At 36.2% G+C, this 26,401-nt stretch overlaps 3 long non-coding RNA genes across 5 annotated transcripts; 2 read left to right on the top strand and 1 right to left on the bottom strand.

Annotated features, from left to right (window-relative positions):
- Window positions 1–4,571: 4,571 nt before the first annotated feature.
- Window positions 4,572–18,857, bottom strand: LOC135301858 (uncharacterized). 3 transcript variants are annotated; one of them, XR_010363590.1, is made up of 6 exons: window positions 18,567–18,857; window positions 9,808–12,280; window positions 9,023–9,161; window positions 7,734–7,759; window positions 7,491–7,623; window positions 4,572–7,321 (listed from the first exon to the last, which is right to left on the bottom strand). It is a non-coding gene; the product is annotated as an uncharacterized LOC135301858 (long non-coding RNA). The 3 variants fall into 3 exon arrangements; XR_010363592.1 differs by lacking the exons at window positions 9,023–9,161; window positions 9,808–12,280; window positions 18,567–18,857 and adding exons at window positions 7,885–8,079; window positions 8,588–8,628; XR_010363591.1 differs by lacking the exons at window positions 9,023–9,161; window positions 9,808–12,280; window positions 18,567–18,857 and adding an exon at window positions 7,885–8,995.
- On the top strand, window positions 9,983–12,701 carry LOC135301857 (uncharacterized). Its single transcript, XR_010363589.1, has 3 exons — window positions 9,983–10,133; window positions 10,728–10,915; window positions 11,387–12,701. It is a non-coding gene; the product is annotated as an uncharacterized LOC135301857 (long non-coding RNA).
- A 59-nt stretch (window positions 18,858–18,916) lies between the features above and the next one.
- On the top strand, window positions 18,917–24,431 carry LOC135301290 (uncharacterized). Its single transcript, XR_010363030.1, has 3 exons — window positions 18,917–19,035; window positions 23,491–23,608; window positions 24,084–24,431. It is a non-coding gene; the product is annotated as an uncharacterized LOC135301290 (long non-coding RNA).
- Window positions 24,432–26,401: the final 1,970 nt, after the last annotated feature.

Raw genomic sequence — 26,401 nt, 5'->3', positions numbered from 1 at the left:
TTTCTTTAGGTTTTCTTAATTTGCAAGTAAAACGTATGAAGAGATGGTTGCTTAATAACTGTGAATTAAAGTTTATTGACTGATTTTTTATTATTTTCTCTACTTTCTATAGCTGTATAAAATCTCTAGCTTTTAGGGAAAAAAAATTTAAGAGACCAATTTAATTAAGCTTTGTCTTCAGTTTGGATTATAACTCTTTAGAGGCTAATTTGCTTAAGGGTCTGAACTGTGCTGCTGTACTGTCTTCAGATGTCCCTTCATTCCATGAATGAGCTAATAACTTAATTGTAATATAAATAAGTTAGTCCATACTACATTTACTTGGAAAGTCATTTGAAGGCATCTCACCCTGTACTGAGAAATACTTGAGCTACTTGCCTGGCAAGCACAATTTAAGATAAAAAGTTTTCTAAGTCTTAATTTTATAACATATTTTTCTTGTCTTTTCTTTTGCTTAATGTACCACAAGGTACATTAAAGAGTTGTGAAACTCTACTGTAACTAAACATCTTTTTTGTCTAGCAGAAAAAATTATGTGGTAATTAAAAATACTTTGTTTTAGAATAAACCATTAAACACAAATTTGGATAAAAATACAAATCTGCACTGAGGTATAACATTTTCATATGTTGCTAGATAATCTTCATAATGTTTTATTATTTTAACATATTGAAGTTTGTGTAAAATGCAGCAAGGAGTTTTGAAATGTTTTGGGCCTGTTTGAAGATACTGTGGGTTTTTTTGCAAGATTCCTCCTAGTTATAGCTAGTATGGATGTGAGATAGGAAAGTGTACAGCATCTCTAAAACATGGAAACATTTTTAGAAAGTGAGCCTGACCCCCAAACAGTTTGATTGATAAGGTCTCAAGTTAAAGCCCATCACAGAATTTCCTCCCTTTCCCTCTCAGGAAAACACAAGCAAAAATATCTTTCAATGACTTAATAGGGATATTTTGCAAAAAAGCACCAAGAAAGAAAAAAATTACACAGATGTCATACAGCTCCAATGCTTTGTGCAGTCTTAGTTCTGGCTTAAGAGATTCAGGCTTGAGGAGTAATAAATTGTTTGTAAGCTTAGGTAGTAATAAGAGTGTTTCTATGACAAGATTTTCTGGTTTTGTTCCTTAATTGAAAAGCAAAGAGAGGAAAGTGTTGTCACACTGTTGCTTTATCTTTGTGCTAAAATATCACAGTTTCTTTTTGGCAAATGCCCTCTTCCTACAAAAAGTAAGACTGGCTGATTAAAGTTATTTAAATTTGAAAATGTTGGCTGGGAATTCTGTTATTCACAAAACTAGTGGAAGAAGATAATGACCTTTCTGGGTAGCCTCAGACTGGGTCTGGGAACACATGGGATCTCTCCTGTCCTTGTTCCCAGGCTGGAAGACATTTCCTCTATCCCTGTGAGGGTTCCTAAGCACCAGCCTAGAAGATACCTTTGGAAAGGCTAATCTTTAACTTTCTTCCACAAATATTTCATGTTATATGGAAGAGTGAAGAGACACCTTTACCTCACACATACACATTCATAAATAGACTGCTTAGAGAAAGAGAGACTGCTCTAGCACTGCTTTAGTGCCCTTGCCTTTGCCTTTGTGCATCTGATATAGACTGAATACAATGTACCTGTTTAACATTTTTCCTTTATAAACCAGAACAGCAGAGTAAAAAAAATAGTATGATGTAGTTGATAGCCTTACTGACTCCATTAATGAGAGACATTTTATTTCTAACAGAAGTTATTTGGGAACTTTCTAGGCTACGAAAAATGCAACAGGTGATGGATAATCACCAAGCCTGTCCTTATGGGTATAATGTGTATGCTTTCCACAAATGGTCTCTTAACTGGACACCTTGCCATAAAAATCCCCAGGAAAAAAGTTTCCCCCTCTTGGTCTTGAAATACTGGTCTATTGGTTTTCTGAATTTTTCTATAATTATAAGGGTATTATCTGATCTACTCATTGATATCTTGGAGATCCCTGGATGACCAAATACCTTTCAAAGGGACACTGTACATCAGTTTAGGAGGTACCTAACTAGACAGTACATCATTAACTGAATCCAGGTCAGTGTCCTGGATTCAGGTGAACAAAAATATTCAAAAACTCCCCATTACAGGAATGTCATGACTAAAAGCTATGTATCTTATAATGAAGTATTCACATTTCACTATTAGGCCTTTTCCTCTTTAGTAGACCCCATCTTCAAGTTTTATTGAAAATGGTAACATGCTTTAAATGTCCATTAGCATATGTTTAATTATAATGGATGACCTATGAAAATTCTTCCAACAGGTACATGAATAGCAAAACAATTATATTCAGTAAAATTGCAATAAATACTAGATGAATTAATAACAAAGTCAATCTTAGACATAAAATTGCAAACAAGGATGTTCATCTTAATCTACACTGGGCCAAAATATTAAAAGTTTCTGGAGCAATTTTTCATAAAATCAATGAGCAATTTTGCTTTAAAAGGATGATAAAAGCTGGGTCATGATACTTTCAATTGCTTATGTGAACATCTTAAACTGGAAACCATGAAAACTTTTGTTTTTAGAGGGAAGGAAGTTAAAAGATCAGCACATCGGGATGACTGTAAGACATAGTTATGTTTTGTCTACCTGCATGTCCAACAACAGTTCTCTTGAAGATTGCATCTTGAGCAGAGAAACATTTAAAATATGTGATGAGAAAACATATTGCATGAAACATTAACTTAGCAATAAATAAAAGACATATTACTAACAAAACTTTTAAATGTAAAAACTGAAATTAATTTATAGATAAAAAAAGAAAATTAGTGGGGGGTTATTTCTGGTTATTGGGGGTGAAGGGTTGTTGGTTTGTTGTTTTTTATTGTAGAGTTCAGTACTGTAACTTTAGAAGTCCTTGACACAGATATCTGCATAACCAAGGATAGTTTATATAGTTGATATTCCCCATGTAATCAGTGTAAAGAAATACTAGTTTTAGGGTATGACTAATCTCTCAAGACAGTTAAGAGATGTAAATCAAATGAATCACTCTCTATACTATCTATTTCTCTCCATGAGCATACAAGGACTTCAGTTGCTCTGGTGGAAAACTCTCACAGTAAATGCGATGAATCCCACTCTCTATGAAACAAAATTTGCATGAGTAATATATTTGATGCTTTTGGCATAGTCTTGTTAATTCTGACCTTTAGTAAAATTTCTCTAGAGAGCAGTGAGTCTTTCTGGACCTTGGCTAAGGATTGAATGGCAAGACCATGGAAAGGAGTCTGGGTGCAGGGGGAAGACTCTTGTCTTATGAGGGTACGTCCTTCTGGAGAGAATTTTTGTGAGCCTTCTGAGGTAAGAGCCACTTGATTCTTGTCTTTTCTGAAACCAAACAATTTGAGTCAGCCATACATGAAATGTAGTGGGAGATGAGTTGCAATTTTAGTCTACATATTTCAGCCTGTTTTGGTGTGTTTTCTGCTAGACATCAACTCTGTCTAAACACAATTGAATTATTTGCATAGAAATACCTATTGAAATGTTGTTATTGTTATTGTTATTATTTCTTCATTATTCACTCCAAAACACTAAGATGGGAATCTCTTTTTTAAGAATAACCACCTAAAACATAGGCATCTATTCTTCTAGGCTTAAATGTCAGCAGACATACTCCTGTACCATAAGATAAATATTTAGATAGGTGTAGTGACTTGCTTTCCTAATGTGCCAATCTCTCACCCAACAAAAATTCTGTAGGAGTTTCATGTCAATATCTAGTACAGTATTAGATGAATAATTTCTAGCTGCAATTAAATGCAAGGAACGTATGTTTCAAGGAACTTAATGAAAACTAAGGTTGCAAAGGAAAATTTTTATGGGTATTTATTGTAGTCTTCAGAGCCTTCTTCCCCTGATTCTCAATGCTTGAATGAATTTGGGATGATTGTTCCCAAGAGGTTGATTTTGGGATGTGATATGAAGGAGTCCATTAATTCTGTATTTACTGAAATTCTTTTGTCATCAAAAATTTTTTAGTGATTAATAATAACATTATTGTTAACTATGCCTTTGTTATTTTTTAGTATTGAGAACAAAAATTAATAATAATTAAGACCATATTATTAATAACTTATTAAAAAAAAAGTAAGACCATCATTATTGGCAGTTTTAAAACAAATGTAGGTATTTAAGACATTGGTCCTTTTTTTAAAGGATCTGTAAATATTATGAATGATCAAATATGTATTCACTAAAAGAAATCACTTTTTCTGAAGAAACACTGCTAACCTAAGCAATGAGCCAAACAACAGATTTAAAAAGGAGCTTGGTTTCATCTTTATGCACATTATTGAATTTTGTCTATAAATTTGCAGTAATTTGGGAGGGTCAATTTATTATGAAATCAGAATATTTATTTAGATATACTAAACATAACAGAAATAAAATAAAAAGCTGATTTTCAAGCACAAATGCCAATTTCACACTTAAATACACAATTTCAGTTTTTCTTAGTATTGAAGTTATTGTATATTTTTACAAATAACATGTCCACAACATTTATCAGTGAAAGACAGTGCTTGTTTCAGTAATGACTGTTAACATTCATCTAAACTCAATGTGATTTCTTTCCAGTAGTTACACAGCATTGTATCAGAATTTTAAAATTTTCTTTTAATGTAGTAGAAGTTATTCCACTGCTAAAATTCTCTATATCAAATGTTTGGCCAAAGACAATTTTTACCAGTACATTTTAAGCAATTGGAAATTGAAGTTTACAATGGAAGTTTCACTACTGACTTAGTGACAGAAACATGAAGAAGCTATTATAATTTAACATGTAGAATGAACCTCTATATATCTGTGGCAAATACAGACTTTTCCGCCTCAAGGGTTTGGCATTTTTAGATAAAAAAGAATCAATGTCATTATACACAGTCTCTCTAGAGCATCATAATTATTCTGCATGCATACAATATTTATTTAAAACTTAAAATTAAACTTCAAGAGGTGGTCATTTGAAAGCTGGCAGTCAGTGAACAGATTCTGTCTTCATAAAAAAGAGAATATTTCTTCTAAAAGTTAAGAAGTAGATCAAAACGGTCTTTCCAGTAACTGACACTTTAGTCATACAGATGCTTTTTATGTGTCAGATTTATTAATAAAGAAGGTCCATGGGAATGAACAGAAGAAAATCTTGAGGATGTGACTGTCAGTTTTTGATATGTCAGGTATAATTTTGTAACTGTGATTTTTGGATAGCAGTACACACACAGCATTGTACTGATGTTTGTGTACTTCTTTGTACTATTTCATTTGTGATGACTGAGAAAGAAGATGAGGCGGAGATGTTTTGATACAGGATTGAAACTTGAAACTGCAGTCCTTCAATTTGAACAGCATTCCTTTTTCATCTTTCTTTTCATGTTACCTTTTTAACTTTTGCTACTGATGTAAAGAAAAAAAGAAAATTTGAAAAGATGCCAGGTGTTGGTTCTTATCTAGGTGAAAGATCACAGAAATTGAGAAAAAAGTATAGTTTTATTTTGTCATCATAACAGTATTATGAGACAGATCAAATAGTTGTCAACAACAAGTGTTTGTCCTCTGAAAGCCAACACAGAATAATTTAAACTGTGATATCCCTTCCTATTTCTCACAGAAGATATGCACATTATTATAATTAGCTGAAAATGTAGTATGTTGGTGCTGCTGTTCTGCAAATAATAGCATCTTCTTTGGCTACTCTTTGTGTACATTGAAGGTATTTTTAACTTTTCAAAGTGCATACAGCAAAGAACTGCGAAAGGGTATCACAGTGCACCACCTGAAGAAAAGGAATGGTATTTTCCCCCTTTTTTATGTTATTCATCTTATAGAGCACATTATATTAGAAGAAGGAAGAAGTGAAAAGTCCTTATTTTTCAACAAATTTCTGTCAGTTGGAAACTTGATTTATTTTGATTGAAAAGTGCTTGTAAACAATTCTTTCATTCATGGATTTATTAATACACATTGAGGATACTGCTTCAGTGTTTAACAGCAGTACTCAGGATTCTGAAGTCAGGCATCTGCTTAAGGATTTCATTGTTTCAACTCAGAAACAAGGGCTAGCACTGCAGGAATTCTAGTGACCTGAAACCTGCTCCTTCATCTGTAAGCAAGAACAGCATGAGAACAACAAAAGTTCCTCTCATTACCAAATAGTTTACTATAATTAATGTTTGAATGCAGTGAAACTGTTCACTGTCGTGCATCAAAACTGCTACTTCTTTTCATATTTCTTATGATTTAATTCTTAATTTTCTTATGCACGTTGTACAGAAGTTATCTCTTGTTTAGCTTATGAGAATTTCTTTTCAGAAAAATATGATAAATGCATTTTATAGATTATATTTTCCCCAATTTTGTAGGACCTGAAGGCTCTTCCTGCTTAACCCTTAAACTGTTCATGGTTCCCCATGTCGTGCTGCTTCAAACACATCTACTTTTGTAAACATCAGTCAGAGCTCAGCTGCCCTGTATACTTAAGAAAAGTCAAAGTCCATTCATTCATTTTCTCCTTCCTTCCTTTTTTGTGAGATACAGCAGTCTATTAATTCACTTCAGTCTTCTAAAATACAAGGTATCTGTTCCTTTCATCTGGCTCTACAGCTAAACAAAGATAAACACAGACGGTGTCTTGGAAATTTCTTAAAATTGTACCAGGCTACTGTCATGTCTCCTCAGAATAATCTGGTTTTATGGGACTTGAACACACAAAATTCTGAGAATTAAACTTGGATACAGGCAACTTTTCTTCTGTACAAAACCTGAGGTGAAACAGTCTCATCAGTCAAAGTCAAAGTGAGTAAGAGGAGCATCATGAGCTCCCCACACAGCCTACAGAACTGATACACTGGATATTAAATAATGGGATTGAGCAGCTCTTACACATTTGCTACACTTATAATCATTTAAAAAGAAGCCACTCAGCCTTTGCATATGTGCAGGCTTACCCCAGGCTCAATTCTTCAATCTTTCAATTCCTCCCTCTGGACCTATGGGTAGAGCTTGCCATTCACCAGGGAAATCTTCTGAGCCAGCTGCTCTTTTCCATGACTCCCTGAAGAATGCATGGCCAATCGAAGCTGCTCTGCGCTCCACGCTCTTCCTCTGACGAAAGCTCTTATTCATCCTTGAATGCCCGTTTCTCATTTTTAGGAGCCCAAATGCCTTTTCCACTTTAGCCCTGACTCAATTTCAAGATTATTTAGTCTTGGCAGTGGTGTAGATGAGTGAGTAAGGAAGTGCCCAATTTGTGTTGTCACACACAAAATGAGTTTCTTTTGGCCCTGTGGAAAGCAAAGTCCAATCAGTTTTGGCTCTCTACTTGCTCCCCCTTCCTTCAGCTACTTAAAAAATTTCCTGGCTATCCATCCCATCTTGACTTCAGTTTTCTAGGCTGCCAGGGAGGGAAGGCTTTAGGCTATACTTATCCTTTTACTTGGTGTGGGGACTCACATTAATTGAGGGTACCTGAAGCTGCAGTTTCTTCCAGCAGATCAGTAATTCCCTGCAGTAAGTTGTACCTCTCCTGCTTTTTAGATGTGTGAAGAGTGATTACAGAGACTGCACAATACAACCCCAACAGCACCTGTTTGTGTGAAGGAATGTTTAGAGGGTAAGAAGACAATAAAGCTGAAGGAGAAGGAAAACTTTTCGTGGATACAGCTGCAGCTGGGTCTTAGGTCATGGAAGGTTTACCTGAAGTTTACCTCTCTGAACATTTCCTGTACAAATAAACATAATTGAAAATGAGAAAAATCAAAGCAAACTCTGAGCTAAAAAATTACAAGAGTATCTTGAAACACTTTTCAAACTCGTTTGGGTGTTTTAGGAAACATGAATTTCTTACCTGGGAGGTATTCTGACCTACTCCTCGAATAAAACCAGAACTGCTTGCTCTAATTGCAACATCGTCTTTGGAATATCTGCATCTGTGTGTCAGGGGAGTGTGTGTGTGTGTAACTGCAATCTTCCTGGCTTTGCCTTGCTGACATCCCTGCCAGTCAGCAGCTGCACATACCAGCCAGCCCTCTTTTGTGCCAATCTGGTGGTGAGTGGTGCAGAAACATTTTAATTAATGTTGAACTTCTTAAAGTTGAAGTGAAAACAATTACAGCTCAATTTTACTTTGCCTCCTCACTTTTATCACTTATTCTCTTTCTCCTCCCTCTCCATTAGAGAGCTTCATTTCACAGACTATGAATTATAATCTAATTATTATATTTTAAAAAGGCAGACAAGGCATTGTTTCTTCACCTTTCAGTTAAAAAGCTCTGAAATAATAAAGGAAAATCTTCCTGCTTTAGTGCCAGGAGCACACAGTCATTCCCATCACAGACATCTTATTCTTCCCCATCTGTGACTTTTTTTCCTTTCTTTTTTGTACAGAAGGGATCATATCTTTCCCTTAACAACTGTTTGCACACCAGACTCAGAGAAAGTTCACAGCACACATCACATGTACATTGGATATGTAAGTGAAGTGATCTGTAGCACAGCTAATTAGACCTAAATTCTTGATTTACTATTTATAAAACAAAATTGATTATTACTTCATCAACAACATTTAAAGCATCATTAAGAGAGGTCTGCTCCAGCAGCCTCAGGTTAAATTTTTTAACAAGCACTTTAGTTGCTAATCTGTGTTATTGCCAACATATGTAAACTTCCTAATGCTAATTGCATTCAGCTGTGAATCAAACAATGTCTAATTCTCTTCAGGATTAATTATGCACATGTGCTGCCTGCATTCCTAAACATGGTTCTCATAAATAATAAGAGATATATCTAGGCAGATGGGATTTTTCCAACTAAATGATCTGTTTATCATGAATAAAACAATTGACATATACTAGACTTCTAATGCAAAGTCACCACAACATTCCCATGTTTTTTAATCATAAATAATTGCTGCGACAGTTGTTTGTGTGAACATGTTTTTGTACAGCCAAGCACTAAGAAGCATGTCCTTCAGTAAGCACTCTTACCTTTGTGAGCACCTTTCTTTCTTCTTTCTTTTTCATCTTTTGATTTGAAGGTGCATAACAGAATGGTTTATATCATGTGTTTGATGAATGAACTTAAAGTCTCCACTAAATGCACAAGTTCTGTAAGCCCCAGGGAAATCTGGTTTAAGTACAGCGCAGGAAAAATTGCTAAAGTGTTATGTATTCTGCTTGTTTCAGGAAGAAGCAATGAGTTTCTGGCATCCAGAGCCAACCTTGGCAGTATTTCTCTTTAGAATTTCTTTTCTATTCGTGTAAAATGACTGATAATTAACTGAATTTGTAAAATTAGCTTGAAAAATAACGTCCAATTCTGAGTACATAGCAAGTAGAAATAACAATTTTAAAATTATGTTTGACAGTAACAGAAGAAAATTTCCTCTAAAAAGAGGAGACAAAGTTTTCTATCGTTTCTTTTAATGAAGATATCTCCTTTTAAATAGAATTTAAAATCTAGCTGCAGCAAGCAACTCTATAGCATATCTCTTCTCATATGACACAGACGTCATGGTTTCCACTGAAAAGGTCTTAAATGGAAAATGTATCAGAATAGCAAGAATTTAATACTAGTAGAGGCTTATAAAATTATACTGTTCAACTATACATTATTGCACACATTATTGTTGGTCTTACTGTGGAATGTTTTAATTAGCCATGATGGTTTAGGCTGGTTTAAATTTTATATTGAGACAGTTTCTTTTATTTCTTTTTTTCTCCTAAAACAAAAGTTGAAATACCATAGTGTTAAAGAAAGGTAATAGACTAACAGTATTTCAGTTTCACAGTAGGTGGGACACACTTAACCCCTGACAATATGTCCTTAAACTTCTTTTTCAGATGCCAGTTGTTTATGTGAAGTGGTTGAGCACCTGTGCCTCATTTAGCTCATCATTTCTCAGTTGAGTCTAGTAAGAGAGGTTATCAACTGGTAAATGGTTTTTATAATAAGAACACCTGTCCTCTAGTCACTATACCTAGATCATCAGCTAATTTCATAGGGCCATCAAAAGCTCAGTTGGTTATCAGTGATGACCTTTGCTGAATTCCAGCTGGTGACATTGAGATGGAAAGCTATGCTTGCTATTACCAGCCGGTGAGTCAGCCTGCCCTTGGCTCAGTTTGGGCAAGATAAAACTTGATGAAGCCATGGCTTATCTGTGTTAAAGTGAGATTCTAATGTGACAAAATGCTTGATAATCTGGAAAACACATTTTAAATAGCTTGAACAGCTTTATTACAAAAGGAGACATTTTCTGGTCTTTCAAATCAGATAATTCATTATAATAGCGTGTAGCTGAAAGAATAAAAGCAACTGAAGAGCTGAGAGAACTGAAGCATCCAACTATTTCCCAGCAGTGGAGATTGCAGAAAATGTTTAATAGTGTAAGGTGCTGTTCCAGAGTGTGAGAGACAAGAGCATGTGGGTAGAAAGTTATCACTGAGTGAGAGTACAATTTTCAGGGTAGTTATTTCTTATTTGTTTGTATTTTTATACAAAGCCTAGGAGCTGTGTTATTTAGGTTATTTGAAAACAGCTCAGATGCTCATTTACAAAAGAAAAGTACCTTTCAAAAGTTGAAAGAAGTCCCAAGCTTGTGTTTAAATGAGGTTTGAACTTGCAAGTAAAGGTGAATTTTGCTTGCATTTCTGCATTTTTAAAATTAACTAAATTACTTTGCCATTAAAGCAATCAGATGGTACATCTGGAAGGTCTTGGACCCCTGAAGATATTCGAGTTGTTGGACCTCCTTTCCACTGGGCTGCTTCTCAGACTGGAGTTACTTTACAGGCAGAACGGTTACAGTCTGTTGTTTTATTTTGGATATGGAAATTTGGCTCCAGACAGCATGAGTGACATCCTTTTACTGAGCAAAGGTGATGTACAGAGAAGAGATTAAGTGTTGCATGGGGGAAAGTACTACCTTGTTTGTCAATCAGTAGTAAGACCTACCTACCTTTTTCTATTCAATTCCATCACAGAGATCTAAATTAAAATTAACTGTTAGCAAAGTAATGAAGTTCCTAAAAAAAAAAGAAAACTTAACCCATAAAAAAAATCAGTCTGCTGGCATTTTTTGCTAGTTTTACTCCCCTGCAAAATGAAATAATTTCATTGAAATTGTTCATCTGTACCCTGAAGTGTGATTTTTTAATGGGTTTAAAAAAAAGGATTATTGACATCCCGTAATCATTTTGGAAAATATAAACTGGGCTCCTTTAGGATGGAACTAAACTGGATTATGTTCTCTAAAATCAGACTGAAAGTACAATTACTACAGACACGTGCTGAATCCTTGAGCTACACAAGGACTGGTCTAAATTAACTTCTCATTGAAATATTTGCAGTGTGGATGTGAGGCCTTCTACATCAGCTGTTTTGTTCTGCAGACCTACTGCAAAGCTACACTGCTAATCCATACACAACCCTGAAGGCCATGGAGTATCTAACTCGGAAAATGCTGAACTTCTTTGAAAGTCTTTAGGCAAGAGGGAGAAAGACTGGGATTCCACCCTGCGTGGTTAAATGTAGGTATCTTAAAGACTATTCAACAAGTCCTTTTGAAGATAGGTAGCATCATGGGCAAAATGGACCTTGACACATTTACACATTTTTATTTGTCTGAAAGAAATCTCTAGAGGGTAATTTCATTGTCAATTTAGCACAGAAATATAAATGGTCATCATGACTACAAATGAAATATGACGGTACCTTAAAAAATTAAAAAGTCATTCTCTTAGACTGTGTCTGTGCATGTAAACAAAACAGGACAAGGGAAAGAGTGCAGACTCTGCGTGGGTGGTCTTGGACCCTATTTGAGCCCATGGGTTTTTAGGCTATGCTCACTGGAGCTGCCTGGATGAGGCTTGGGCACAGGCCTTGGCAGTGTCAGTGAAAAGACATCAGGAAGGGCCCTCTCCATTTTCCATAGTCCTCCACTTCTGCTGCAGCTGGCTTTTGTGTCCTCCAAACACTCCTATGTGCCTTTGTGCTGCTTTCCACAGCGTGGAGGCACATGGGCTGCAACAAACTGCACAACAGGTTTCAGATTATATGAGTTTAAAAGCACACAAGATATAACTACATATTAGGGCCATAAAAGTAATACATGAAACCTGGTGGAGGCACAGGCCATTTTCACCTTCACTGTGATTCCACTTGGTATTTTGTCCATGAAGTCATTTTGATTTCATTCAGTCCAAATGTCTGCTTCATTAAAAAGTGCAGAGCCATAAATAAACCTTAGAGAAGAAAAAGAAAGAATTTCAAGCCTTAGGTATTTTACATAATAGTTTTCCTAGAAAGGTATTTTCCTGTTTTAGTGTCTCCATTTCATTGTTATTCTTGTCAATTATAAACACATTATTGTCTGATGTGGTTTTTATTTCCTCACAAATGAATAAAAGCCATGGTGTTTAAAAAGCAATCTCTATACAGAGTGGGAGGAATTGAAACTGAATCAATGAGGAAGGAAGACTGTCTCTTTCTGGGTTTGTTTTGCCTCCTCACATTAAAACATGTTTTGAAGAACCTAGTGGGGTGCTGAAAGCTGGATAATTTTTATCAAGATGTTTTGTTTGTGTACTGCTGGTGTTTCTTAACTATGTGCACAAGATAAAAGACTGTAATATGTCTCCCAATAAAATCTTTAACCTTTAGTAATTTTGTTAGTTGCTGCTGGCAAAACAAGTGAAAGTGCTTAGCACACAGTTTTCCTCCTCGTCAATAACAGATTCTGCAGCCATTTTTGCATAAAGTCAGAGTATCATCTTACACCACTTCCATAGCTTCTTCTTAAGTAACTATAATTTCTTTTAATTAAGATAAAAGAAATCATAAAAAGGTGTTGCAACCTATTTTTCTATGTTCTATTCTTTAAAAGTTAACCATTTTCAGTTGAGGATGAATTTTATCACTCTCCCACATCCAAGACATTTACTCTCATATGTAGGGCAAGAACTCAAGCACCAATTTTTTGCGCAGCTTTATGCCTTGCCAGCAGGCTCTGTTCAGTTATATTTTGTTGGTATAACTTCCAACCCCAAGCTCAAAATTGCGTTTTTTAATGAAGACTATCTTCTAGCTTCTAACAGAATTGAATCTAACACTGTTCCCGTGCTTTATCCATTTAAATACCAAAGGTAGTCCTGTATTAGAATGTGTTTTTATGCAAGAGATCAGTGGCTTTCAAGAAGGAGTACAGCATTGCTGCCATCCGTCACACTCTGGCCTGCTCTGCAGACATGCTGAAGCACACTACATTTGCAAGTCCTCAATGACATTCTCTCAATTGCTTCTGTGAAACTGTTTGGATGATACACCTAAACTGATTAGGTCACCATTATGGACATTAACATACTCGAGTGTTTCAAAAGGGCAGTAGCAGGGGCCCTTTGGAGGCTAATGACAAAGGTATATTAGAAAGGATAAACTTGCTTGGGCTTTTTTCTCCATCTTTTTGTTCATTTTTTGAAGGGGAATGGTGGTTGGTGCAGTGGAAAATTAACTTCTAAAAGTTCATTTTCCATTTGCAACAACTTAATGTTTTAGGGTTTTTAATGAGCCTTGTTTAGGTCTTTACTGATCAGACAAAGAAAAACACATATATGTGTAAATTTGAGGGTAAAGAGAGGGTCACTAATGAGTGGATTATTATGGCAGTATCATCACTTTCAAGGATGGAAAAGGACTGTTTCATTCTACCCCCTGCGCCTTTATTTCATTGCAATTGCATTTAACAATCTGTTGGGTTTTTATTAAAAGTACCATACTAATAGACAACATAATTTGATTTTGAATTTCATAATTTAGCATAATTTCTGCTTATTATAGTGCTAATAAATATTAAGATTTTTTCATTGGGTACTAAAGCAAAGCAGTTTTTTGGGGAGTGTAGTAAATAGCTGCTCTGTTGCAATTATGGAGGGTTTCAGTCACCTGGTTACTAACTGTAAAAAGATGCCACTAAAACTAAACTAAAGTCCATCTGCAAATATCAGCATTTTGTTTGCTCTTCATCAGAAGCTGGTTGCTATTGGAAAAGCTGATGCTCCAGCTAGCTGGCAGTCCAAATTGACAGAGTAATGCACATGTGAACTTCCTGAAGAGGGCTTTATCTGGGGTTAAGTGTTTGCTGGACTTAGGGAACATGGTACACAGTTGCTCAAACAATTTCTGTTACTGATACTAAGTGGTAGAGAATATTAGCTAAAAAAAGACTACAGAGACTCTTGGGTGAGTAAAGACTGAATGATTATGGATGACACAAGAAGAAAATAATGAGGCTATTTTTAGAAAAATGACTGCGGGTTTTCAGAAGAAGGTCAATATCTGAACAGCAGTAGCTATGTAATTTTTCTAGATGGATATCCAGATAGTGAGGTTTGTCCCTATGCTCAATGCCTAGTAAGTACATTGCTCCATTCATGGTCTGTATTACTTTTGTATCTATTATATGAACATTTAATACTCATATTCACAGAATCATATTGCAATTTATTGCACAGATAAAGTTATGTGGCAAAAACTACTGCTACTCCAATGTTGACATCTTAATTACTCTAAATAGAACATGGCAAGATAGGTCTTTTAAAATGGGCTGTAAATGAGATGGACATGCAGGCTGGAGCCTTGTGATTAAGAAAGATCAATGTCAGGAGTGGGAAGGACTGTCAGTGCCAGGGTCTATATAGAAAATACCTTACATGGAAATTGAGAGGAAAGCCCAGAAGACAAGGGATCTGTATATTCTAAGCCTAAGAGGCAAGGCAGAAAGTTCTGCCTAACACAGGTTCACACAAAGGCAGGGTTTCAGGGATTGTAAGTCTGAGGTGAGGGGACAGAGACAGGAACAGGCAGTGCAGGTTAGGTGGGGACAAATACTTAGGCAAGTAAGAAGGAAAATGTACTAGGAACTACAGACCAGATCGCAGCAGGTAGGAACCAGAGTTAGGAATCAAGAAACAGAATAAGACTCGGAGGCAAACTACAAGTTGCTGGGAATGTTTTCTATAGCCCTCTGAATCCATTCAGAGGCTTTATTTTGGTCAGGATTAACATAAAGGTGCTGCCTGTAAGGTAGCTACCTAGGTCCCCCTTATATGCACCTGACGGATGCAATTCATCTCTTCCTAAAGCAGATGTTTAAAATAAGACTGATGAATTGCACCCTAGAAGTGCCTATTTCTCTCCATTAATTATGAACAGGGGCTATAGTAACTAGCTGAGACATATGCTTTTGTTATAAATGTTGGATGTCTGATGTTGGATGAGATGAGTCCTACAGCCTCAGGTGTCCTAGTCATTCCACTGCACTGCAGCTTTGCCCTATTCAGTTAAGGCCCTGATCCATCAAGCAATTAAATATGTACGTAGGTTTTTGAGAATGAATGTGATTAAATGTTCTGGGGAGTTGTAGGCAGAAGAGCAAATGCTTCAGTGTGGAAAACATGGATCTTGAATTAACAACTTAGTTTGTCTTCCAGGTGTCTGCCACTGCTTTTGCAAAATTCTCTGTCTCCTCTTACTTGAAGTTGCATTCTGTCCCTAATGAAACATACCATCCCTTCTATCCATACTCTACGTGCAAGTACAGACTTGGTTTCCTGATAGCAATTCTGCAACATCAGTCATCCACATATTTGGAAAAGTAATTACCAGAGGGCTGGAAGAGTAGGCAAGTAAAATTAATCTCTGAATATTCAGATGAATATTCAGGTGTGTTTTATGATTTCTCCCTGGTTATATCAGAATGTGGGAGGTGAAGTAGTTTAGTCAAAGTTTTAGACTGCACAAAATCTGTGGTTGATGGAATGTGGCTCAAAAGAGGAGCTCCTTATCATATGAGGCAACTGTCACAAAGAAGGAAGGAGTACAGAAATGGGGTTGAAAACATGATATCCAAATATTTCTGTTGTAGAAATTCACCAGATTTTCATAGTGGATTGATGTCATCCACTTTGCATTCAGAATTTTGATATGGTCTTCCAACTTTTTATCACAAATGGACATTAGTCTTGATGGGTAGTTTATTAGGTGAGGAAAAGGTCAGCTGGATCACTGATCAAAGTGTAAAGGTCCACCATCCCTGTTCTGCCTTGGGTAAGTGATCACAAGTGAAACTTCCAAGGGGTCTGTCCTCAGACTGATTGTGTTTAATATTTTACCAATGTCTTAGAGGAGAAGACAGAGGCACCCTCAGCTTCTGGGAACATCATGGTTGCTCATGAGGGCAGAGACACTGTCCAGATGGACCTGCCAAGCTACACAAATGTGTCGAGAGGAGCCTCACAACACTGAACATGGACAAATGCGAAGTTGTGCACTTGTGAGAGACTCACCCCCTGCACCAGTGGGCAGGGCACTGACTGACTGCCTGGGTGCCAGCTCAGCTGGAAAGCCCCTGAGGGTCCTGCTGAACAGTAAACTAGATATGAGTTCCACCTGGCTGTGATGGGGGCTAACAGCATACTTGGCTGTAAAAATAGGATTGTAGCTGCTAGACCGAGGGAAGCACTTAATCACTTCAGCGTGTTGCTTATTTGAGAATTTCTGGAACACTGCACCCAGCTGTGAGCCCCTAAGTACAGGAAAGAGATTCTGATCAGCTGGAGCAAGTTCAGCAAAGAGCCATCAAGGTGGCTGAAATCCTGTGAGGGAAGGCTGAGGGAGCTGAGTTTGTTCTGCTTGTTGAAGAGATGTTGTTCCAGGGAACTTAAGGGACTACAAAGAGTACAGAGGCAGGCTGTTTACTGAAGTGCACAGTGGGAGAATGAGAATCAGTGCACATAAATTGAAGCATGAGAGTTTCTGATGTTATGAGCATAATTGAGCACTGGTGCAGTATCACCAAAGTTACAGTATCTATATTCTTGGAGACTTTTAAGAGTGGACAAAGTCTTGATCTATTAAATAGGTCTTAATTCTGTGTTAGCTCTGCTCTGAGCAGAGAGACAAAAAACGTCCTGGCATCCCTACCAATCTAAGTGATGCTGTAAAAAGGGAGGGTGATCTGATCTGTGCTGATGAATGTGCTATGTTGGTATAAGGAAATTATAATTTAAGAAAAAGGAATTAGGTGTAATACTGCATTAGAGACAGGCCATAGCCCTTTACTTGGACTATAAAGGCAAAGTCTGGTGTGCCTGGGTTGCAGAAGTAGTCTTCACAAGCCTAGGAATGTACCTTGGCTTGAAATGGCTTGAAGTGCAGGATCAGGAGAAGACAGTAGATCTCTCCTTGAAGAGAGTTTCCTGCCATTTTTTCCCAGTTTTATATTTCAGGGTCACAGGTGAGACTGTCGTTGTTCATTTTAATACTGATGATGTTCCTTCAAATTATGTTATACAAAATAGATAAAACTTCTAGGGCATATTTTAATATATTGGTAATAGTTAAGCTTATGTAAAAGGCCTAGTGTTGAAGGCTGTCTTTAACTTGGCTTGTCAGACTAGAGGTCTTTATGAAAATTTTACTGGAAAATGTAAAAGCACAATTAAACTAATGCTGTGAGTAAAGAAAACAATAATTCATAATTCCACTCTCTATAAATATGGGGGCTTTGGCCCCACACACTTCTGTGGTATTGTGTGTCCATAGTAACATAATAAACATATATATTTCTTTGAAGTTTTAATACCCTTTTTGGGGTATATAACACCCTATAAAATTTTATTTGTAAGTGGAATATAGCATACAAAGAATGAAAAGCTTTCAAAGATAAATTCATTGCAGGTATTAGAATGCACTCATAGTTATGCTTTTTACCATTCATTTGAGCTGGCTTGTTATTTGGCACTTTGGTGATGGAAAGATTTCTGTTCAAATCATGGAAGGTTTTCAACTATATTGGTCCTTGTATGTAACAGTGTTTTTATGTAGACATAGGCATATAATTCTTATGAAAATACTGGAATGAAGTACCATGAAAATTAATATTCTGCTTTTTCCCTGAAGATATTTTGAATGAGAGACTTTATGTGATTTTTACAGAAACTTGATATGAACTTATATATATCCTAAATATCACAGTCACTTTATTTACAGCATGCTTTAGCACAGTGCCAACATCTTATACACCATAGAATATTTATTTTATGTGAAGCATATTTATGATCATTTACATTTTTAGTAAACTAAGTGTATTTGAAATATCTATATTGCAAAAGATCTTATTATGCCACTATACATGGTATAGAGTACTAGATTTTTTTCTGTGAAAGAAATATAACCTCGGCAAACATCTGGAAATATTGTCCTTTTCTTCCCTTGAAATCAGTTTTGTATTATGGATTTTGTTTTAAGGGATTTAAAAGTGATCTGTACAGTCTTAGTTTTATTTCCAGTGAAGCAGATGGTAAGAATTGGACATAGCTGTAGTGCTCATGCTTGGAAACACCACAAGTAAGTGCACATTAATTTTACTGGTTTCATTACAGTAGCACAATTAGGGTCTTCTGAAATCAGCCCACTTCTGATAGCCTCTGTTCAAATGTCTGGGAAGAATAAGTTCCAACTCAGATTGCTTACAGCACCAGCAAATCAGATTCTGCTTGCTTGGATTCCAGTGTGCATCCCAATGTTTCTTCCTAGTGTTGTGTCTTCATTGACAGCTTTGCCAAATAATAATCTGTTCACAGAAGATCAGTGAGCATAGGTAATACTTTACCCTGTATCTAGGTATTGTATGCTTTACACATTTCTAAATTTCTAGCTGTACAGTATTCAAGAGAAATTAATAAAACTTGTGAAAGGATCTAGCATTTAGCACACCCAAATGTCCTAGAACTTGTGTCACTCCTGAAGAATTGGTGGTGTTTTTCCACAGCACTAGGGAACACGTCATAATGCTTTTGGAAAAGTGGAACATCCTTCCACAGAATCACAGAACTCACATGCCGGATGTGGTTGGAAGGAATCCACCTCAGTGGATTATCTGGTCCAAGCCCCCTGCTCAAGCAGGGCCATTCCAGAGCACAGGGCGCAGGATTGTGTCCAGGTGGTTCTTGAATATCTCCAGTGTGAGAGACTCCACAGCCTCACTGGGCAATCTATTCTTTGTTGCTAGCATTGCAAGAATGTGAAATATAGGTTCCCACACTTATATATGTAGCAGAAATGAACAGCAGCATCTCAGGTTGATGGCAGTTTCTGTTTACAATGGCTAAAGCCATTGTAGGATACTGAAATAAACAGGATTATGGGAATATAAAATATACAATGAAAATTTAGAAATGCTTTGGCAGTTAGCTGATTTTAATGTGTTTCTGATGTCACCTAGATTTTTTTTTAATATAAATTCTTGACTTGGAAAAGTGAAAACTACACAGTGGGACCTAAAGCACTTGATTCTTAGCAGAGAAAACATTTTTTATATTTTGTACAGTGTGCCCAGCAAAGTGGCTTCTGGAATATGTGAAAATAAAGGAACCAATCATCATCACCACCACCAATAATAATAATAACAATAACTTTGCATTTATATAATTTAGCAATTATCACCTGGCTTCACATCAGCTATTGGTCTGTGCTTACGATTATATATAATTTCCTCTTTTTACACATCAGTACGTAATTGTAGTGACTTCTTGTAACAGCCTCATAAAACCTCTCTTACCCTCAACAGTCAATAAAAAAGTTACTGTGTTATGATGGTTTTCTAAAAAGAAAAAATAGTTTACTAAGTTCTAGGAAAAAATTTAGCTTCCTCCATAATTGCATGCCCTCTCATCTTCCCTCCCTGCAGATCTGTTGAATGTCAAATTTCAGTTGCTATTGCTGACTCCATTTTCAAGGTCTCACAACAAACCATAAAAGAAAATTGGCTATTTTTCTACCACTGCTTCCTGGCTTCTTGTTTTTATCACCACCTCTATTAAGAAAATGCTTGAAAATTGATTTTATGTCCATAGTTTCCCATTTCATAGAAGTCATGACCAGAAAACTGGCCATAAGGACATGGAAAAGCAAGATGCTTTGGTCAGTTTTGTGATTTAAGGTGTATATTCTCAGGGGAAACTGAAGAAGGGTCTGTGGAGAAGCAATTTGCTCCTCACTTTCCAAAACATCAGTGTCCTGCTTCTTCTGTCAATAAAGCCTCCCTTGGAAGAAGATTGAGTCAAAGGTAGCTGAAAGGAAAAGCAGTTTTTACAATAGAAAGACATTTTTCTTTCCCTTTGAAAAGAAAGACAGTGCATAACTTTTCACTCCTTTCATATTGGCATCTGTCTGCATATTCATTACCTCTTTTTTGCAAATGAATGATGCTTCAGCATCAAAAAAAATTGCTCAATATTTGTTCAGTGCCTTAACAATGCATCAGTAAGTGTTCCTTTGTCTTTAGAAATGTAATTCTTCCAAAAGAAATAATGAAAAAGGACTTGACAGTGATTCTGTTTGAATAGCGCATATATGTGAATATCAAAATAGTTAAACCAGACAGGTTTATAGAACATAACCTTCTTTTTTTCTCTGAAGTTTGAGGAATCTCCACAATCTTGTCGCTCCTTTAGGGTTTTTCTTGCAGGTTTTTTATATATTTCGGTTGGATGGTTGGTTTTGGGTTTTTTTCTTTGTTTTTTCCCCAGCACAACATGAGTTACATTTTCTATGTTCCCATAAATATGAACGTCATTATTTCTCCATTTGTAAGGTAACTTTTTGGATTAGGTTTTCATTTTATTTTGTTGGCCAAGTGTCATTTGTAACAAACAGGAAATTTGAGTAGGGATTCAAGTACTTCCATTCTCTGTTATGTGTGTGGGATATCTGATTTGTTATTTCAAAGAAGACTTCAAAATGGTGTGGTGTAGATTACTCTCTCTTTACTTTTTATGCTGTTGTCATCCAGAAAGATAAAAAATACCAAAAGTATAGGAAAATGGGAATTCCATTGGTAAGATTTCCTTTTCACAATTCCAGCATCACTGGCCTGTGCTACATTTCCTATCTACAAAAGTTCTTGTTGAGTCCTTTAAACAAATGGGAGTTTGAAACAGAAGCAAATAATTTCCATACTGTCAACAGACAAAATGAATATTTCCATTAAATTGTATATTTATTTTAGAGTTCAAAAGGTCTTTTATTATAGCTTTTGTTGTTGTTGTTAATCTACTAAAAATAAATTTACTCTAGAACTGTTACATTAGTCCAAGTACTGAACCCCTTAACTCATATTTAATTTGAAAATATCATATACAGTTAATTAAATTTTGAGTTGAGTTCTTTGGAAATAAACTTCTTGTTATTGATGATGTCATTAGTGCCAGGAGATATTCATTTCCTGTGAAGGACTGTAATAACCCACTGGGATTTTTTTTTCTTTTTTCAGTCCCTGCATGATAAATTAATAATTCAGATAATTTGTTTATAAACTAGGCTGTAGGGGGACATTGCTGAACACTACAAATAAGTTTTTGATGTAGTTATAAAATTATTTCCTATGCTATTTATCATTTCTTAAACCAGACACTGTTGATGAATATTCAACATCTGCATACAGCACAGGGAAACCTTTTTAATCAGCACTAATACTGAAGCGTGAATTTTCTAATCAGCATAACTGGTGTGTGGTGTGGGAACCTATAGGGCTGGTGAATTTTTCAGATTAGGGAGTGCTAATGGATGGAGGAAGGACAGGCGCTGACAGCTGGGCATAGCTCTCATTCCGTTTTAGTGCTTCTCTGGCTTTCAGGAATGAAATTAAGCCATTGGGAAAAAAATTGGTTTGAAAGGCACAGGCCACCATTCAAATGGCCCCAGGCTCCCTTTGGGTAGCAGGCTGGTGGCACTGTTTCAATGGGCTTTGACCCAAACAAACCAGCTTCTTTCTCATTCATGGATTTTTAGTTTTACAAAATGGTGTGTTGTGTGGGACAGCTCTTTGTATTTAAATACATGGCCTGACAATGAAATACAAGTTGTTTGTGGTTCTCTTGAATTAGACCTCATCCTCTCATGTATTTGTTTTCATGGATCATAAATATACAATTATATTTGATGAAATTTCACACTGCATTTTCTATGTCAGAAATGAGTGTTTATTTTGTCATGCTAAAAAATGGCTGATGCTCATAGTGAACTAGGAGACAGTTGGAGGAAGTTCCTTCTCTTTTTTCCCCCTAAGTTAACTAGATGATGTTAGACTGCTTTTTCATTCCTTTTTTTTTTCTATTTTCTCCTACCATTTTTCCTTCTTTTAAGTTCAGAAGGCAGTTTCTTTCTCTAGTAAAGACAAAGATTTAGGATGCAACAGTTCTGCTGCCTCTGTTTCCATATGGCCTAGGGTATTCCTTATCTAAAGAGTGCAATGCAGACATTATAGTACTGTAGATGACACTCTTTGTCCCAATCCTTTGCTGGGGATTCCTTCTTCCATACTGGGGGTGTGGAATGGAAAGCCTGTCCATGTTTCAGGAGCTGTTTTCACTATCTGCCAAATTTAAGATATTTTTGAAAATGGATCTATTATGGTATTGGACTGTGGGCTGAAGCATGGATATGCTACTAATGCAGCTACTGCCAGCAGTCAGGAAACAGTCTGCAAGAGAGGACTAGGGTAGGGCAGGAAGGAGTGGAAAATTCCTTTATCAGGACTGGGCTACCAGAATCCTTAGAAAACCAGGTTACAAAGAAATGTAACTGTACTAATATCGACTAACTGTATAGTGTGGTCATCATAACACAGTCTGTCCTTGTATTTGTTTTTATTTTTGTGCAGTAGTGAGAGAGATATCATCTGGAGGACCATAAACTGCACCTGCTGAAAGTCATTCTGAATTTAGCAAATTTGGTACAAGCAGGAACCACTCAGTTGAAGTCACACTTGCTTATACCTGTAGGGAGTTTAATACTGAGTGCATACATTGACTTGTATTAAATGTTACCTGAAATGATTATGCACCAATCTAATCCATAGCAAACCTCTGAAGCCTCTTCAAGTCAGGTGTTTTATGATAATTTGCATTGCAATTGCTCTCTTCTGTGCTGGTCTGTAGTATCTGAATACACTCTCAGACACTTTCTGGTTAATCTGTTTTCATAAGCACTCTACTGGTTCTTCTGTGATTGTAGTTTACTTAGAATATGCTGCAGAAGCTTCACACTCGACAGCAAAAGTCACAGTGGCAGGATATTTTTAGCAACAAGGAGCTGAATGTGGGTTGCAGAAGCTGCTGGAGGAGCAAATGAAGTAATCAGATGGTTAAAGCAAGTTCCGTGTGACCATAGCTGCCTGTTGACATACCTACTTGAAGAGGTGTCAGTCAAACCCAGGTGGGTCTTCAAGGGCAGCAGTCACTGACAGCAGCGCAGATATTCCAGGAAGGAAGCAAATGAATCTACAGCTGATGTGGCTAACTTTCAGCAAATCCATCTTCCATTTTATCAACATGATATACAATATGATTCTAGGAGTCCTTGTTGTTTCATATATGTTTGCATTGTTATTTTGCAGGCCAGCATTCTCTTGACTTCTTTGCCACAGCAGCAACACACTGCTCACTCTATTGAGTGAGCAATTGTTGTCCTCCTGCACTCCGAGGTCCCTTTTCGCAGTGCTGCTCTCCAGCCAGGTAAATCTCAGCCAGTGCTGTACTCCTGGATTATGTTTTCCCACATACAAGACCTTATACTTGTTGAACTTCATAAGGTTTTCAATTACTTGAGAATTAAAATATAAGCAAATCTTATAAACCACACCAAAAATTTGTGACCATCTTTGTTAATGTAATGTTTCTTACTGCAGCCCTTAAGGCTTTTGCAATCTCTTTTTATTTTTTTTTCTCTCTAGGAAGTAAAAACACAATTCCTGATATTTTGTACTCAGACAAACATCTGTTATCTTTCAGACAACTGCAGGATTCATAAATTATAATAGTCCACCCAATGTAGTGCAAATATGGTCAAGCGTATACTTTCAATTATTCCTCAGAATGTTGTTTTTACACAGTGGTGAGACATTATGTTCTGAATTCCCAAGAAATGCAACATAAACTATCAAGCCTTTTCAACACAACAATCTTCTTGTGATGATCTTGTATTTTCTAGGTGTTTGTCTACCCGGTAAAATCACCACATAACAACACAATTGGCAGCTTCTCTTCAGCAGAAGCGGATTATGATGGCAGGTCAAGGCTAACACATACTGCAGAACTTTGTGGTTAAGTTCATAATTCCTCTTCTGACTTCCCATTTCTAAAAAATCTCTTACCATGATTATTCCAGAATTCATATTTTCTGCTTACAAAACTACATAATAGGCTAAATAAAAGAAAGCTATGTATACTTTGTGATAATATCTTAAAGTATTGTAATCACTCCATACCTGGTATTATTAGACAGTGAAATAGTTTATACTCTCCTCTCATAACAGTTGTAGTCAGCCCCTGCAAATATTCTTTGACCTGGTATCTTCCTAGCATTTCCTTCATGTGTCTACTTTAAATACCACAAAAAGCTCTAGCCTCTCTCAGTCTCTTTTAATCCTGTTCTTCTCAAAAATTCTTTACATGTAATGAATTCATCAGTACAATAGTTTTGGGGTGTTTTTTTTTTCTTTTTTTTTTCTGTTTTGTTTGTTTGTTTTTTTTTGTGTGGTTGGTGTTTTTTTTTTTTTTGTAAGTTATCTTTAATAGCTCGAGAGTCAGAATAAGCTCAGGATTTGCTTTGCGATCAATGAGAAATAGCAACCTGAGTATTGAGGAACAATTATTCCTCAATAACCATGGAAAGAATAATCCATTTTACAAATCCCAGAACTGGGATTTGTAAAATGGCTTGTCCATTCTCTCAAAATTGCTGAAGGATAAGGACACCAGCCAGTTAACAGAGGTGTGAATAAAAACTACAGCTAATGAAATATACCACAAAACCTGTTTTTTTTCAATTAGTCGGCTTCTACTATCCAATCAGAATACAGAAGACTTTTTTGCTATGAAAATGTTTCATAAGATATCAATTACTGAGGGAACAGTTTCCTTCCCTTCTGACTCCCTGAAACAATCCTTTCAAGGCCTTTCCATATGTTCTTTTTCTCAATGTATAGGCAGTATGCAGTAAATTTATTTTTTCCCCCCAGAAATTAGCTGTGTTCACAATTTGGAAATGTTTATAGAAAATTATTACTCAGACACTGATCTATATTGCATTTTGAATAGGGAATGATTTTTTGCGTTAGCATTGTTGTAGTTTTTTATGATATAGTTGTTCTACACTTCTTTCACAGCAAGAATCTAATAATGTAATGTGTGTTCTGAAGAACACATTAAAATGACATTATGTGATCAGGATGCCAATTATAGTATGACTAAAGACTAGCTATCAAGCTACAGAAAGTCAGTAATTATGCTGATATAAACATAATGTTTATATGTATTGAACAGAAAAAAATTAATCCCATTTTATTACTTACATATGATTATTGACAAAACACTTAGGCATACATTTCCAAAGTGTTGTATGCTTTTTTAGCTGCATGACTCCCATTTGAGTCAATAGGAGTCACACAGTTAAACCCCATGCAACGTTTTGAAAAATTGCCACAGAGAAACCTCTCTTATTGCTTAGCTACACAAACCATTTTATTCTCTAGTAGTTCTTCCACGTTGCATGCTAGTAGTGTTGGCTGCCAGTAGTGCCGTTAAAAACAGAAACATCTACAGGCCCCCAAATGTGGTGGTCGCTTTATGGGCAGACTGAAAAATGATAATAACTTGATTTGTCCTCCTATTATTGCTTTCATAAGTTAAATGCTGGTGTTTAATGCTTTTATTTAATTATGCCCCACCCCATATCATTCCTCCAAGTAGGTGCACTCCAAGTAGCTGGCACCTTTGGTGGCTTATTCAAGGAGACAAGGTGAGTCAGTGGAAGAACAAAGAATTGAACCAGGCCAGCACCAAGCCCTTGGTTCCTTGTTTCTGCTATGAAATAGTCTCAGAGCACAAAGAGTCATCATTCAATAGTATGTAATGCATATGAAATGCTAACATTAATTGAAAATGGCACCGGAGTGACCTCACTTCAGTCTACTGAGGTCTGATATTGCTTCTTTTCACTCATTAATTCATTAATTAGTTTAAAAGGGCTAATGGAAAACAAAAATATTCCATTTGCCAGGGTAGATCACTGCTGAATATTTATATAATTTTTTTATTATTCATACGGAATCATAACTGCTTAACAGACAAGTCATTGTGTGTTTTTTTGTTGTTGAGATAAGCACAATCCAGAATTTTTGGAGCTCATCAATTTAAAAGATTGATGGTATCTTTAGAATTTGACTTTTCAAGGCTAAAGAAGCTCTAGAAAAACAATTTGATGAACACCTTAGCAGATTGACAGGCATCGCAACTCATTGATGGCCT

Source organism: Passer domesticus, chromosome 5 (genome assembly GCF_036417665.1).
Source record: "Passer domesticus isolate bPasDom1 chromosome 5, bPasDom1.hap1, whole genome shotgun sequence".
NCBI lineage: Eukaryota > Metazoa > Chordata > Aves > Passeriformes > Passeridae > Passer > Passer domesticus.
The sequence above is the reverse complement of the archived record's forward strand: the minus strand, read 5'-3'. Positions and strand labels throughout refer to the sequence as shown.